This window comes from Sylvia atricapilla, chromosome W (genome assembly GCF_009819655.1).
Source record: "Sylvia atricapilla isolate bSylAtr1 chromosome W, bSylAtr1.pri, whole genome shotgun sequence".
Classification (NCBI taxonomy): domain Eukaryota; kingdom Metazoa; phylum Chordata; class Aves; order Passeriformes; family Sylviidae; genus Sylvia; species Sylvia atricapilla.
The window spans coordinates 4903211-4912683 of record NC_089173.1 but is presented as its reverse complement, the minus strand read 5'-3'; the positions used below and the strand labels follow the sequence as shown (position 1 = coordinate 4912683).

Below are 9473 nucleotides of genomic sequence, written 5' to 3'. Positions count from 1 at the left end.
AAGGGTTAATGTCTTTGCCCAGAGTCTTTTTTTCCTCCTCTCCAGTTGACTCCTGGAACTTCAAGGCCGCAGGTGATAAAGGGGAGGAAGGGGGAGAAGGAGCATGCTCAGGAATGCTGATGGACAAAACCTCCTCTACCCCTGGTCAGATCTAAAGCAACTCAAACTTGGATCAGCTCCCTGGAGCTCCGGAGAAAAGTTCTCAAGTCTCTTCTCCTTTGGACCAGCCCCTGGCACAGGGCCAGCACTGCCGATCTGCAATCCTCCTCCTCCTCTCCTCATCGGAGGAGCCAGGGAGGGGGGGAGAGAGAAGACATGGCCATCCCGGGCCACTGTCCTACAGGCAGGGCCCCTCCCCCGAGGCCTGGACAGGCCTGGCCCCGGGGGGGGGGTCCAACCCGAACTTCTGACTTACGACGTGATGTTAGCTCCTTGCCAGATGGGAAAGGAAAGGGCCGAGTCACCTGGGATTTTTGATTTAAGACTGGGTTTCCAGAGGCATAGAAAATACTCCCATTCATTAGCCAAGCTGTCAATCCATGCTAGAACTTCCTTAGGAAAAAAAAAACCTTTCACATTCATGTTAAACCACCACATCCCCTTCCCTCAAAATTATTGTAACTTTGAAATGACAGGGCTTTCAGGCAAAGATATAAGAAAAAAAATAACAGTTTTTTTACTAATATATATGTATATAACAAGACAAACAAACAACAACAGCAGCAACAACATACAAAACCAGAATCCCAATAAAAGCCTTCTCTGGCCTGTCAAGCATATTCCCCTTCGGTGTAGTTATGACCTCAGCCGGCAGGGGTGCTGTTGGCTCCCTGTGAGGCAGGGCAGGTATGATGAATATCCTGCGGCTGCAGGGAGCGCTGTGGTGCAACATCAGCTGCCTCTTCACCTGGCAATGGCAGCTCAGGTGACAGGGGAGAGAGGATGTGGCTCCCTTTGCAAAACTCATGGGGAGCAGCCAGTCTCAGTGCCACTCTGGTTGGCGAGCTGGACTGCAGCAGTAGCCTCAGAGCAGCGGACTGGAACAGCTCACTGGCGAGCAGACCCTTAGGGTGGCATATCCAAGTGCAGCAATAACTCCAAAGATGCCGCAGAAAACAGTGAGGGCTGGGGAGGGGATTGCTCCTTTGCACAGCTCACTGGCAACAGCTGGTCCCGGGATTGGGTCACCATGCGGAGGGAACGGCCTGGCAGGGGGCTGCTCCCAGCTCCTGGCACCACACACACTGGCTCTCGGCCCCCAAGCAGCAGAGGAGCAGAGAAGCAAGCCCTCAACACAGCGCTGAAGGAAAAAAACCCAAGAGTAAAAACCCCTCAAAACCCACAGGGCAAGAGGATCTCAAGTCAGATTCCCCTACTGTGCTGTGTGGCTTCTGTGTCCATCACCCCCACAGGAATGAAGAGCAGCCCCTGGCCCCAACCCCCCCAAGGGATCCTGGCCGCCCTTCACTCATCATGATATTCCAAAGATGGTGGTGCAAGGGAGTGGGGGCAGTGACAATTCTGGACACAAAACAAAATCTAAAATGGTTATGGGATATGAACCATCACCAAGAAAAGTATGTAAATAACATTCTGCTGGCAGGATATGATGCCAAACTGATTTTTGCTTTTATGTATTCTGCACATATATTTGTAGCTCTGTAGCCTATTATTATATAGCTACATAGATTCATAGCTAGCATTTTACCTACTCTGTTAGACAGAAAGACAAAACAGATTCTTAGGCCCCTATCCTATCTTGGTTCTTCTGAGAACCAAGGTCAAGATAGTCTCCCATAAACAACTAACCAGGAAGGAGGGTTTCAGAAGAGGGACGAACCAAAAGGGGAAATTACCTCATCACCTGTGTCTCTTAACTGGACATTCTTGTCAGTTATGCTAATTTGCTAATGCATAAAATTTTACTTGCTTTATGTCATGTGTGCACCTTTGGTGCATTTTTTGGCATGTATTTGGCATGTTATGCACCTAAAGGATGCTTTATAAAGGTAACCACATTTTTATTACCTAACTGTGTCTGGCTCTTGATTTTAGGACCAGAAAAAGACATCACAGAGATGCAAGAACAATGCCTAAAAATGACCATATGGTTGTTGAACTTTCTGGGACAAAATGGTTCCAGGGTAACTAAAAGGAAAGCTCAAATAGGAAAGACAACTGTGAGCTACTTGGGCTTAAAGATCACTCAAGGACAGAGAATTCTTGGCCTTGACAGAAAGGAAGCAATCTACCAAACTCCATAACCGCAGAACATTTAAGAATTGCAAGGCTTCTGGAGTGGTTGGGTGATGTCAGTTCTGGATATTAAACTATGGACTTTTAGTGAAAGCCTCTCTTGTGAAGCTCTCTATGAAGCCCTAAAAGAAACAAGGAAGGACATTTAGTGTAGACTCCTGAGTGTTAACTGCCTTCTGAGAACTGAAAAAGGCCTTTGGACTGTACATGAGAGGCAGCATTTAGCCTTGGGTGTTACATGTAGTCATAGGTCAGAGACAGAAATCATGACTCAAGTCCTCTTGATCATAAGACAAACAGCCCATTTTATTGTTTGGAACCTTCTTATATAGGAAGTTCAAAGTCCCAGGTTTAGACAATTGATTGGTCTGGGTCTTAACACTGCCCAGCTCCCTGGCCAATGATACATCTGCATTTAGGGTTGGAAGGGATTGGTTGAGGTGCCCTGTTTTGAGTTAAATCTGTCCTATGGTTGTACACCTTGGGACTTGTTTATTGAACTAGGAAAGCCAAACTGTTTTTTTTTTATAGCCAGATTTATCTGTCCAGCTACAGAATAGCTGTACTGTGACACTGGGGCATGATGCAGAAGCTGGGAACCTGGAGGAGACCTCTGGGCTGTTTCTCCAAACACTGGGCAACATGAGCAAAGGATGGCCAGGATGCTTGCAAGTGGTCGCTGCAACCCTTCTACTGATCCAGAGGCTGGGAAGCTCATGACTGTACAGCACATAACTATTTTTGTCCCTCACAGGTGATATCTGTATTTAAGCAAAAGGGGGCATTGACTGTCCCCCGCGGGTGCTCAATACCAAGTTGGGCGCTTGGCAGGATGATGTGGAATTAAAGACAATAGCAATGAATCCAGCCATATTTCTTGATCAAAAGGCATCAATGAGGAGCCCTTACACAACTGCCTTCAAATCATGGAACAAGTATATTCTAGCAGAATTGATTTTCAGGATGAATCAACAGAGAATCATTATTAAGAATTAATTACAGATGGCAGCAGTTTTGTAAAAGATGGATGCAGGATACACAGTGGTGACTGCTACTGAAATATTAGAAACTCAATTTTTACCAATTAATATGTTTGGAACCCTGGTCACTGAGAATTTTAGACTTTCTGTGCTGACAGGCACTGACCCCCAAGAAATACTGCATTTGACCTGAGACCGTGGAGAAGGCTTCCAAAATTGATGATAGAACTGGGATTATGGGTATGTAGTTTGAATAGAAGCATGTAATATCACATGGTGGAAAACTTAGAGTTTAAGGTTTTAGAATATAGTAATATATATAAAGCAAGATGGAGGTTTTAGGGCAGAGGCTAGTCCTTCTTTTTCACCTTCTTCTTCATGGCTCTGGGTGGTATTTTGTAATTGGATAGAAAAGTTCACATTGCAAGCCACGGATGGTTGGTTATTGGTTAAAAGTAAAAAAAAATTAGGTGTCATTTCTAATTGGACAGTTTTTCCTTAAAAGGCCTTGTAGAGAGAGAGATAGAGCTCCATTTTTAGTTTGTTAGCTAGAAGTGCTGTAGAACTCACGGTTTGTGAGACTGTAATATAGATAAGATTAATAACATCTGAGTCCGAAAGAAATACCATCTAGCACATTTAATCCTGACCTGGCAAAAAGAAGATAAAACACAACAAATATGTGGCCCAAAAAGCAGAGATAATGGCACTAAACAAGCATTAAATTGTCAGCAGGCAAAAGATTGAATATTTGGACTGATTCTAGGTATGCATTTGGTGTGATTCATGCCCATGGAGCTATATGGAAGGAAGGATCACCTATGAACACAAAGAAGAATTTTACAACTTTTGAAAGAAATTTCAAAACCAAAGGAGGTGCAGTAAGCCTTGTGGAGCATATCAATCTGGACTAACTAATACTATAATGGGAAACCGATGGCAGAAAAAGCAGTTTGAGTAGTAGCTGAAAAAGGTGTGCTCTTGGCTCAATTTCAAGCACCTGGCCGTTAAAAACTTTGCTTCATTGTCTTCGTCTCCTACTGTCTTTTATTAAAGTTTTAAATTTTACCACAAGAGTGAACCTTATTTTTCACGCCATGAAGAGAGAGGAGACCATTCTGCAGCAGGTTTGAGACAGGACTTGTGACCCTGTGGAAGGGGGAAGAACTGCAACCCATAGGAAGGTCTCACATTGGAGAGTTCATGGAGGACTGTCTCCTGTGGGAGGGACCCCACTTTGGAGCAGGGGAAGAATGTGAGTAGTCTCCCTCATGAGGAGGAAAGAGTGGAAGAAAACACATGAACTGACCACAGACCTCCATTCCCTGTCCTCTGAGCCATTTGGGGGTGTGGAGGAAAAGGTCTTAAGATTTGATTTTATTTCTGATTTGATTAGCAATAAGTTAGGTTTATTTCCCCAAGTCAGGTCTGTTTTGCCTGTGCAGTCTGTCCTATCTTCTTAAATCTTAACACTCTCTGTGTCAATGAAACTGCAGGAAAAACAAAAACCCTGATGTTGTTACATTTTAAATGTTAGAGAGTCAAGGCATTACTTTATTCTGGCCAGGATGATGTTCTGGCCAGGATGTGCCACAGAAATTATCTCATCCACACGTAGCACAGGTGTGCAGAGAGAAACATCCACTGACATGTTGCAGTGCCTGTGTCGCTGGGCTCGGCCAGCCCTGGCACCACGACAACACTGGGGGTTCTTGGCTGACCAAAAGCAGGGACAAGGCGAAGGCAGGAGATAAAAGGCGGGACTCTTCGGAAACAGGGCTACAGAGTTTATTGGATCAGGGGGATCCTCACCCCAGGGCTCTGTGTCAGAAGAGACCAGAGAATGTGAGGGGAGCAACTTATAAAGGGGGGTGGGTTCTCAGGGATGGGCACAGCACAAACCAATAACAGAAAAGTAAGGAGTGACTCTTAACATGATAGACCAGGTGCAACATCAATCATAACCAAATGGGAAGGGTCCCCCTTGATTCTGCCCAATCACTTGACACCTCTCTTGGAATTTTCTGGATGCAGGGAGAGGCCCCAGAGTGACCTGACAGGACCAGAGGGTTATGTAACTAATGATTGACACTTAACAAATATCTGGCAAACACTTAGGGATGAACCAAGGGAAAGGAACAGGAGGGGAGTACAAAGAACTAGCCATTTACATTAAACTTTCTGGAAATAACTCGTATAACAGAACAAGGCAAAGTAAAATCCAAAACATGCACCACCACAATGACACAACTTTTATTAGATTTTTCAGATCTTTTATACAGTCCAAACTCATAGAAATGAAATAGGTCAGTGTTCACTGGTCCCAAGTTGCATAGTTCTTAGTATTTGGTCTCCTATTGGATCCAGATTTCTTCACTTCTGATGTTAATTAGATCTTCATTCCTTGATTTTCTTATCAGTTCTTTTTCTGGAGGAGATGTCTCCATCTCTGCCAGAGGCAGAGTCTGAGGTAGATGTTCGTAAAATGGCCACTGATGTTCTGTTGTTGTTACTTTGATGGCCTTTTATCTATCTGGGTATCTTTGGGCTACTCCCAGTGTGTTGGTATGTTAAGTTAATCAGGCCTTACCTAGAGAAACAATGCCCTGGAAAAAAGCTTCAGTTCTCTTCCCCCCAGGGCAAGGTGAACAAACTTCGCTAAAGTTATACAAAAAAAATTTAAACTGGTATGGTTTCCTATCATTTTTATATTCGGGACAGCTGAAATAAAAATATGTTACTCCAATCTTCTTGGAAAGCATATAGCAATTTTTATTAAAAGACACACTCTTTTATACACTGTTTCGGTACAATTGCATGTGATTGGTCATTCAGACCAACATCTCTTTGAAAACAAGTTGGAAACAGCAGGTGCAAGATTAGAAATTGTTTGGAATGTCTTCCTCCAGAACAGTGCCTGGGAAAGTCTATCTAATTTGTTTTCCCACAGGCTTTTCTGCTGCCTGCTGCCTAAAAATTTCTCTGACTAATCTGTCAGCACTCACAGTTTCAACACCTGTATAATCTTGCTCTCTATCCCATGTGTACGTGTGCTGCAAAGACTAAGTGCCAGCTGCTAGTGAGACCTGCATGTGGGGAATTTGGTGCCAGCTACTGGAGGTCAGATCAGGAGTGTGGGCACCCCCGTCCTTGGTGTCAGTTACTGGAATGTGTGATCTCAGTAACAGCTACTGGAGCAAGTGGGGGTCTCTAACCTCCACCAGGATGGGAATGGTTGTGTGTTCCAAAAAACAGCTACTAGGACATACCAATGTGAGTGAGGGGTTCAGCACTGGCAGCTGGAGCAGAAGTGTGGGTAACAGTCAATGTGCCTGGTGCCAGCTGCCAGCAGGGTGTGAAAGTGTGTATCCTCCAGAAACCCAGGTTGTATGTATGTGTGTGTGCATAATTTGCTAGCAAACATCAATCTGGACTAGCAGGTGTGTAGTGTAGGAGGCCCTGGCTATGGGTGGGGTTATCAGGTGGGCAGAGGGTCCATGTTGGTATCTAAGCTGACTAGTCAATGTGGAGTGCCTGTCAGAGATTGAAATGTTAATGGTTAATGACTGAATACAATTGCCCCTTTGTGGAGGTGGCAGGGTGCTTTGCTGAGGCCAGGTTTGCACCACCCCCCTCCCCTCCCCGGGGACAAGGTGAGTTTTTGGGTGTGTAATGGCAAGCCTCTGGTCTGCATAAGACAGAGGGGATGAACAATCACCACTCACCATCAGATGCTACTCCCCCCGTCCATCTCCCTCATCCCCCATCCTCCTGAGGAAGGTCCTGAGAGTATTCATCCCTTCTGATGGGGCATAACTGGCTTCACTATGCTGACATGAGAGGCAGCTGTCATGTCAGAAGGTGTCATAAGCCATCAAAGACCCTTGAATTTCCCCCAGACTGATTTCTGAGGCTTTCCACCAGAGACCTGAAAGCTCCCTGACAGGGAAGGTACCTGGATGTTTCCACCGAGCCGGGGTATATTAACTCATTGGACTTTGTGTTTCAAAGGCTTTTTCCTCCACCCTTGACAGATCGACAGCAACCATCACTTCGACCAATGTGTTGGAAATGATACAACTTTTAAAATTTTAAAGTAACTTTAGTCATGGGTCTGTTCTGTTGCCTTTTTCTCAACTGGAAATGAAACTCCAGATAATTTTATTAAGAGGTAATATAAGAGCAGGTCTTTATTTGAAGGCCTCCAGGGGCAGTTATGGAAACATGTTGTTATGAGGGAGGCTAAGAATTAATTCATGCTTGTAATAATATTCTATATAAAGTGCTGAAAGTTAAATATAGTAAATATACTAAGCACACACACACACACACACACACACACACCCTTGTAAAATTCAGATTGCAAAACCTAACTCAGGGAGAGACTTCATTTGCACTTGAAGGCACAGGGCGAAGTAACATCTTTTTGGAGCGAGACAAGGAGTGGTCATCACTCTCTGACCAGAGACTGATGCCACCTGGACAACATCACCGGACCAGGAGAGAAAGAGAAAAGAGCTTCCAGTAAGCCCAGGAAGAACTATGCAATGCAAGCCGATAAAGAATAGATAACACCATACCGGACAGCTGAGGAGATTTACATCGCTGGGTCTAGCCTGAGGGGCACAAAAACTGTATAAAAAATCCAGGCTCCAGTGGCAATTTCTCGAGAACAAGGGGAGGACTGTTTGCCAGATAGACCGCTGGTCCGACCCTTGTTCACCGGTGTCGACTCCCGGGGCTCGGCATCTTTGGTGGTGGACTTTTTATTTCTTTGTAACCAAATTGACTTTAATAAGTTTCTTCATAATAAAACAATTCAGCTATTTTGCTTATAACAGAATTGGTGACCTTCCCGACGTGATTTCCAATCTCGGAACTGGAATCCTCTCGGCGTTTTGGGGGGCGCCCCGCTGCTTTCAAGCAGCCCAAATGATACAAGAAGCATCTCTGGGAACCAGTTGGAAATCGAGCAAATTCCGATAAAAAGCCACTACCAAAAAGAAAAGCTAGCTAGCAAAAAGGCTCTCAGGGAACTTGCGAAGAACCCAGGATAGGGGTCTTTCAAGTTGCCGCGGCAAGAGTTTGCTCGTAAAAATCTGAGTGCACGAAGAATCCATGAAGGAAAAGGCACCGTAAGTATCTCGTGGTTGGGCAGTGTGACCGAGCATGTGTGTGTGTGTGTGTGTGTATGAGACGTGATTATCACAAAGCGAAAAGGACCTGAGGACCGCAGTTCCCTGATCCCGCGAGGGACTGGGTCAGGCCAAAGGGAAGCGATTTTGGAGGAAACCCCAGAGCGCACGGGGTTTTGGTTGTGGTCACAAGTGGGCTGAAGGGAAGGAGACGTTCTTTTGAGTTCAGGAACTGGTAAACCTTCAGTGCCGGGACGGGATTCCGTCAGGACAGGTATCCGTCAAAAAGGAAGTCAGAGAGCCATATACCAACAGAAAGCCCCCTCATACGGTCCCTGGCAGTGGGTGAGTATTTGGTAAAATTATTAGAATTAGAAAGGTACCTGTGTTACTTCCCGCTCCACATACGCGTACTAGGTGAGTGTTGGTAAAATGGGACAAAGGAAAAAGCAAGGGACACCTTAAGAAAGACTGTTTAAAAAGAAAAAAAAGATGAAGAAATGTTCAAGGAAGATTAGGGTGTCAAGGGTTCTATTTTTTAGGGTCCCACTCCATTAAGGAGCCCTTGATAACACTTAAAGTGGGACCAAAAAGGGAAAATTTTGTTTTTTTAATTGATTCTGGGGCAGAAAGAAGTACTTTCAAAAATTGCCAGAAGGATGCACTAAAAGTTACTAAGTGAATTTCTGCCAGAAGAAGGGGTGAAGTTATTACAAAATATTGATAATTGTTAATAGCTGGCCCAAGGGAGGAGCAAATGAGAATATGTACAATCTCATTGTTGAATTTTCTGAAACTTAAAAGTTTAAAAATCAAAGCTACAATTTGCTGAATCAAAGGTAAAGTACCTAAGACATTGGATATCAAAAGGTAAAAACAAATTAGATCCTGAAAGGGTGGCTGGAATTATAGCTCTGCCCCGCCCCCTCCCTTCCCGCTCCATGGACAAAGAAGGAAATCAGGCAATTATTGGAACTATTAGGATACTGCAGACAATGGATTGAAGAATATAGTAAAAAGGTGTTCTGGGTTGACCTGCCTCCTATCCCATATATCCATCCTATATCTTGGATACATTGTTGTGTCTGCCAGCTGCCCCTCC

At 44.6% G+C, this 9473-nt stretch overlaps 1 long non-coding RNA gene across 1 annotated transcript in view; it reads right to left on the bottom strand.

Annotated features, from left to right (window-relative positions):
• Nucleotides 1-570: 570 nt before the first annotated feature.
• LOC136373344 (uncharacterized) overlaps nucleotides 571-9473 on the bottom strand; it is a 42589-nt gene continuing 33686 nt past the window's right edge. The window contains exon 2 of the long non-coding RNA XR_010745634.1: nucleotides 571-605. This is a non-coding gene — a long non-coding RNA (uncharacterized lncRNA). The remainder of the gene's footprint in view (nucleotides 606-9473) is intronic.